The following is a 7,377-nucleotide window of genomic DNA, read 5'->3' on the forward strand; positions in this document are numbered from 1 at the left end:
TCACAGATCTGAGTCCACAAAGGTCTAAGATCATTAACAAATGTGAAGATGGCACAACTCAACCGCGTGTTGCAGAAAACTTGGTTATTTTCAAGTAGGCCCCAAAGGGTCATGAGATAGTGAAATTTAGTTATTTTTCTCCACTGCTCTATTTTTTTTTTAAGATTTTATTTATCTATTCATGAGAGACACAGAGAGAAAGGTAGAGACATAAGCAGAGGGAGAAGCAGGCTCCCTGCTGGGTGCCCGATGCAGGACTTGATCCCAGGCCCTGGGATCACAATCTGAGCCAAAGGCAGACACTCAACCACTGAGCCACCCAGGTGTCCCTCCCCACTATTATTCTTTTACTGTTTCCCCCTCTTCCTCTTCTGAAATGCAGCATTAGCTATATCATCCTCTCTGTGTCTCTCTTTCTCGTTTATTCCCTCTTCCCTGCTGTGTACAATCATACCAGTTGTATGCAACAGTATTGCATAATCTCCTGGAGGCATGAGGGTACCACCCACCTCTGTTGTACAGAAGGAAAAAATGAGAAGTGAAAGATGCCCAATTATCTGATGGTTCCAAAGCTTTGTTTTTGTTTTGGGAGCTGGCGATGGGCACTGGTGATAGATACCTCTGAGAATCCGATGAATACATACACCTTCTCCCTGCCTAAATTTATATACCCGCCTACCCTTAAAATATTGCAAACAAATGCCTACAGTTGCTAGAAGCCCATAGTCCTCTGGCTAAGGAAAAAAACAAAAAACGCTAAACCAAGTGCCCAAATTATGCCCCTTACTACTTTAATTTTCCTCAAGCCTCCAAAGTGATAGAGCACAGAGCACACAATCTCAGAAAAGGGCTCAGATCCTGTAGCTCTTTGTAAAGTAAACCAACCATAGGATTTGACAGAGGCGACCGAGGAGCAGATGGTGTGTGACCATTTGACGACATTGGTCTCACTGCATGGGGGTGATAAATAGGCAGAGAAGCCATGAAAATAGTTTTCCATAATCTTTAGCCCTGTGAAAGTTCAGCTTGACCTAGAAATTCTGCATTCATTAATTCCACCTCCTCCTGCTCCTGGCCATTTTGAGGTCCTTCTGCTACTGCAAGTCTTATTGAACCAGCAAAATTGAGTCATATGTGCCATAAATACATTCCCTACATGTGCCCCATCCTCCAAAACACACAGATTTCCCTGAAAATAAAACAGAACAAGTGTAAAATGACAGAGCGAGGCATCTTATGTATGGGGTTTATGATCTGAGTCAGCCCAAGACACCTGTCTAGCCCATAGGCTATGTACTCTCTACAGGTAGGACTACCTTCATGTTCACGTCTGCATCCCCAGACCCAACTCATAATAGGTGTTCAGCAAATAAACACCCGGTAAATGAATAAACAAGTGGAGGGATGTTTATAGTCTAGAGTTCACCGTAAATTTCTGGGGTCCCCAATGTCTTTTCTCTTCAAAGATATAGAAATTGACGACATTCCATAGCTCAAAATTCATCTCAAGTTTTCAGCATAAAGTTCATGCCACTTTTTTACCTCTTCTCTTTCACCCCCAACTTAAGGGGGGCACAGATGTTTGAGGACAACAGCAAAGTGAAGCCCATCAGAGGAAGATGAGACCATAGCTGTTATGAACTGAATATCCAGTTATCTGGTAAATCCTAACCCCCAATGTGATGATGTTAGGAGGTGGAGCTTTGGGAGGTGATTAGGACATGAAGGTAGAGCCCTTATGATGGGATTAGTTCCCTTCTAAAAGAGACCCCAGAGAGCTCTTTCGTCCCATTTGCCATGTGAGGACACAGAGAGAAGCGGCCATCTATGAACCAGGAATCAGGTTCTCATCAGACACTAAATCTTGGTACTTTGATCTTGGACTTCCTAGCCTGAAGAATTGTGAGAAATATATTTCTGTTATTTATAAGCCACCCAGTCTGTGTGATATTTTGTTATTCAGCCTTAATAGACTACTGGTAGCGCCTAGTTCATATTCTGCTTTCTGGGCTCTGTGGATTCCTGTACCTGGACCCTCCTCCACTCACTCGCCCTGAGAGTCCCCCAGTCCTATCAGCCAGCCCAGATGGGACGAGCCATCCTGCATTTGCATGTCCTAGATGGTCATCAGTCCTAGATGCACCTGTACTCATTCGTAGTGACCTCATACCAAATCCTCCACTTGACTGCACATGGGCAGACCCACCCCAACCCCATCCTGGGATCTTCCTGGGGGGTCTGACTTCTGTTCAGGAACAGTTTAACTTAGTTCTCTCCTTGGTCTCCACACCAGGTCTCCTTCATGTCTGCCCCACCCTCCCTGACCCCATCCAGACCTTGGCCAATTCTGCTGGAGTTCCCAGACTCCCAGGGCTCTGAAGCCACACTGTAGCTGTGCGAGAAGGATGGAGACTAGCCCCCTCCCCAACTACCTTATCTGGATGTGCTATAGCCTCCCATGATTTTTCATGACTCACCTCCTTGGCCCCTTGCCCTGACCCCATGGTCTAAGAGGTGTCAGGTGATACATTAGTGGGGGCTGGGGGGCATGGTACAAATGCTAACATTTCCTTCCTCTCCACGAATTCATGGCCCACCCATCTCCCCTCCCCCACCTCAGGTGCCTCCATACTCTTCAGTCCTCCTTGAGTCCAAATGTGGATCTTTGCTGAATAACCTGGAGGGAGGAGCAGTCACCTGTCAGCCCACCTGAGCAGCAGGAGGTCTTCACCAGACACAGCTTGCAGGGCTCCTGGGAGCCATGAGACAGGCACCTGCAATGGCTTCCAGGTGGGCCCCCACACCTCTCCTGAGTTTACCTGATTAGTTCAGACTAAATCAACATCAAGGGCTCCCTGTGGGCATATGAGAAAATAAGAGGAGCAACACTTTGCTTTCATGATAATGAAAAATGAGGGAAGACAGCAAAGGTCCTATGCTCAGAATCTGTCTCGGGTTTTTATTTTGATTTGTTTTCTTTAACAGGAGCTAAAAGGGTCCCCTGCCACCTCTGCCCCAGGAGCAGTCAGCATAGTTTGGGAGAGGGCCTGAGAGGGCCAAGCCTGGGGCTCTGCCTGCTGTTCCATCCTTAACAGCGGAGAGAGGGTCTCCCAAATCCTGAAGAGTTCAGGGCGCAGCTCTGCATTCATGGTGCTTCCAGCCACAGCGGATGAGAGTCTGAAATCCACAGCTAGACCCTGCACCAATAAATAGGAATCCCCTGGTTTGGGCCCAAAGGGAAAGTATCTCATCCTTTGTGACCAAAGTTCAAGCAGTTGGTTCCTGACATGATAGATAGATGTTAGATGATATGTAGATGACAAATAATAATAATGATATAGATGATAGATGATAGATAGGTAGATAGATTAGATAGATAGATAGATAGATAGATAGATAGATAGATAGATAGATAGATATAGATTACACAGATTGATTGATTATATAAATTGGATGCCTGGGTGGTTCAGTCAGGCAGTGGGGAACCACTGTGCTAAAGTAATAAGGCTGTGGCAACAGGAGATCTGGGTCAGCCACACTGAAGTTTGGACATAGGATTTTTAAACTCTCCAGACATGGAAGGAGCTGCACCTGTGCCTTGTCATGCCGGTCCCTCCCTGTACCTGTGCAGGAAATAGAGAAACAACCATCATCTTCCTTACTCCATCAATGGAGCCAGAATTCTAAAAATCAAGAAGAGGCGTGCCAGGGGGCTCAGTCGGTTAAGTGTCTGGCTCTTGATTTCAGCTCAGGTCTCCATCTCAGGGTTGTGAGTTCAAGCCCCATGTTGGACTTGAAAAAAATAATAATAAAGGGACTCCTGGGTGGCTCAGTGGTTGAGCATCTGCCTTCAGCTCAGGTCGTGATCCCAGGGGCCTGGGATTGAGTCCCACATCGGGCTCCCCACAGGGAATCTGCTTCTCCCTCTGCCTATGTCTCTGCCTCTCTCCATGTGTCTTCCATGAATAAATAAATAAATTTTTCTTAAAAAGAAGGAAAAACATTTTAAAGTTTATAAAATAAGACTCATAAAGCTACAAAGGGAACTGATTATATTGAAAGGCAGTCATCAAAAAGATTATACTCCATGATAGAGTTATAGTCTTGTGTCTTTATGGATGCATTAGCTCATGGGGTCTGGGGTGGGCCTAATAATTCTGGCACTTTCAGAGTGGTGACGAGCACACATGGGATTTTGGAGATGTCTGCCTTAATTGTAATGTGATAAAGATACATCTGTGATTTCTATTGGTTTCAGAGTTGCAGGCACTATTAATACTACTGGCCTATGTTTGTCATTAAAAGAAACATTCAATTTCAGTTCAAGCATGGTTGAAATAGAAATGCAAGGTCTCAGTTCACCAAACTCTCAGAATTCAGAGGCCCGAGGATTCCAGCGGATTCTATGCCCTCATAGAATGCCTCCATCATTGCAGGGACCGCTTGGTGCCCCAAGCTCCTTATGGCCCTAGTGAATCTCAGTGAATGTCTCATGGGTAGCTGACAACCAAGCAAACCAGAGTCCTCTCTGGAACTTGTCTGGCAAAATTCTCAAGGAGGATCCACTCTGTACGTGAAGGATATTATGAGTGTATTTGTATATTTTTAAATATGGACTTCGCACTCTAGAGAAGCCTGGAAGAATGGAGGAAGAGGGGAGTGCTTTACAACTCCATCCATCTGTGATGGTTAATGGTATGTGTCAATGTGCCTGGGCCATGGGAACCCAGATATTTGGTCAAATATTATTCTGGGTTTGTCTGTAAGGGTGTTTCTGGATGAGGTTAACATTTGAAGCAGTGAGCTAAGTTAAGTCGAGTGCCCTCCCCAGTAGGGATGGCCTCATCCAATCCATGGAAGGCCCATATGGAGAGAAGGCTGAGGAAGGGAGGGAGGATTCACTCTCTCTACCTACTGTCTTTTTTTTTTTAAGACTTATTTATTTGAGAGAGAGAGTACAAACGGGGTGAGGGGCAGAAGGAAAGGGAAAGAATCTCCAGCAGACTCCCTGCTGAGTGGGGAGCCCGACTCGGGGCTCAGTCCCAGGACCCTGAGATCATGACCTGAGCCGATATCAAAAGCTGCTTAACCAAATGAACCACCCAGGCCCCCCTCTGCCTGACTGTCTCAATGCTGGGGGCATCATCGTCCTCTGCCGTCTGACCTGGACTTGGACTGGAACTCCACCATCAGGTCCCTGGGCCTCTAGCTTGGACTTCTCAGCCTCCACAATCATGTGGATTCCTTATAATAAATTTCTATATATCCTAAGATACTTAGAGATTTATTATAAATATATATAGAGAGATTATATATATAGAGAGAGAGATTATATATATATATATAGAAAGAGATTTATGTGTGTGTGTATATATATATATATACATACATATATCCCATCGAATCTCTTTCTCTGGAAAACCCCGAGTAATATACCAGTCGAGCCTAAAGTCCATGGTACAAATGTTTGCATAAGATGTGGTGAACGCACACAGAAATAGGCTATAGTTCCACTTCCTAGGGTGGAGAGGAAAAAAAAAAAAGACTTATTTTTTTTATAATATCTTAATCCTAGGATGGTAAGATTTGAAAAAGAAACAAACTTGCTGAGAACTGAGCCCACCCCATCAGATAAACTAATGCAGATTCACCATGTGGCAAAGACATAATCCCATAAACTGAGAACCACCTTCAGAGAGGTTCTGGGGTCAAGGGCCAACCCCTTCACGCTATGGTGTTAGAAAATGGCTCGATTCAAGTAGCTAAGGAGGATGACTGCCCTGGTTCTCCAGAGATCCCCTGCCTCTTTCATCCCCTGGTTCCTGAGTCCCTGGCCCCCAGGAGAGGTCCCAGCCTCCCCAGGGAGAGGCCATGGGGCTGCAGCTGAGAGTTCCTGCGGGAAGGGGAGCTCATTTGCAGGGAGCCAAGGCTGGTGGCCCAGGTAAGGGGTAAGAGGAAGGTCAGAAGCAGGCACCGTAAATCAGAGTGCAGAGTTGGGGGCCAAAGGCTCGGAGGAGCTGAAGAGAAGGTCGAAGAGTCAAGAGAGAGAACCAGAGAGGCCCTGGGGAGTCTTGTGATGAGGTTGCTGTCTGGGGGGCCATCTATCATCCCAGCACAGCACACAAGGTCACGTGTGACAAAGGCTGGGAGTGAAGGGCCAGGCACTAGGGGCACCGGGCTCTGGTGGGGGCAGCACCAAATGCCTTATCTGGGGTCAGTTCAGGATTCAGCCCTTTCTCCTCTCAGGATTCACACACTGAGAGCAGACATGCTGAGTCTCCCTATTGGTAATTAATCCCAATTCAGACTCAAGGCACAGGCTCTTCGCTGGCCGTGTTTCTACAGCGCCACCAAGCTTGGAGTCCCCATCTGTGGCTGCGTGAGCACCCCAGACAGCGTTCGGACGGAACCTCCCCTCTGTCTGGAACATCCCACGAAACAATTAAAATAAAATAAAACATGGCAAGCTCCGAGGTAGTCACCCAACGCTGCATTTTCATTTTGTGAGTGAAAAATAAGTTGCACAACGTTTCAGGAGAGCTAGGACAGCAAAGTCCTAATTTAAGGATATATGCTAACGTGACAATCTAAAAAAAAAAAAAAAAGTGACCTGCTATGACTTCCTGTTCATATCTAGGATTAGCATCTCTGTGCTATGTTAGACTCTGGGGAGTTTGGGCTCAGGACCAAGCCCTCTCTTCACATTCTCTGTCCTCATTATTTCAAAAAAGACATTGCTGGGGCACCTGGGGGCTGGGTGGTTGAACATCTGCCTTTGGCTTCAGTCCTGATCCCAGGGTCCTGGGATCCAGCCCCACATCAGGCTCCCCTGCAGGGATCCTGCTTCTCCCTCTGCCTGTGTCTCAGCCTCTCTCTGTGTGTCTCTCATGAATAAATAAATGAAATCTTTAAAAACGAAAACCAAACCAAAAAGACATTGCCTTGTGGTGGTTTCTCATGTCACCCTATGAAATTTATCTCCATAGCTGGAGCTCTCCGAGGCTCTAATACCTGTTTCCTACCGACCCACGTGTGGCTGGCATTTTGACATCCATTGTCCATCTATGGGTGCTGTGCGAGCATGGATTTGCGTCTCCACGTCCATCAGTCAGTTCTAGCCACTGCCAAACAGATGATAAAGCCCAAGGACCTAAAAAGAGTTTTTGTTGTCCTTGATCACTGTGCTTTGTTCTTCTTTTCTGATCGTTCTTGTCTTTATTGATTAATGTCTGGCAAAGTATAGGGCCAGGAGGCAGCTTCGGGTTATCTTCTGGAGAGATCAATGATATCACAACCTTGGGGACGGCTTACCACGAACGGTGACAAGATGCTAAGAGCTTCTGTACTGACATCATGATTATGTAATGTTCAGCATGT

General features: G+C 46.2%; 1 long non-coding RNA gene across 1 annotated transcript; it reads left to right on the plus strand.

The window, feature by feature from the left end:
- Positions 1–4,417: 4,417 nt before the first annotated feature.
- LOC125754110 (uncharacterized) lies at positions 4,418–6,473 on the plus strand. Its single transcript, XR_007407536.1, has 2 exons — positions 4,418–4,695; positions 6,307–6,473. It is a non-coding gene; the product is annotated as an uncharacterized LOC125754110 (long non-coding RNA).
- The last annotated feature ends 904 nt before the right edge of the window (positions 6,474–7,377 follow it).

The sequence above is a fragment of the Canis lupus genome, chromosome 31, assembly GCF_003254725.2.
Source record: "Canis lupus dingo isolate Sandy chromosome 31, ASM325472v2, whole genome shotgun sequence".
Classification (NCBI taxonomy): domain Eukaryota; kingdom Metazoa; phylum Chordata; class Mammalia; order Carnivora; family Canidae; genus Canis; species Canis lupus.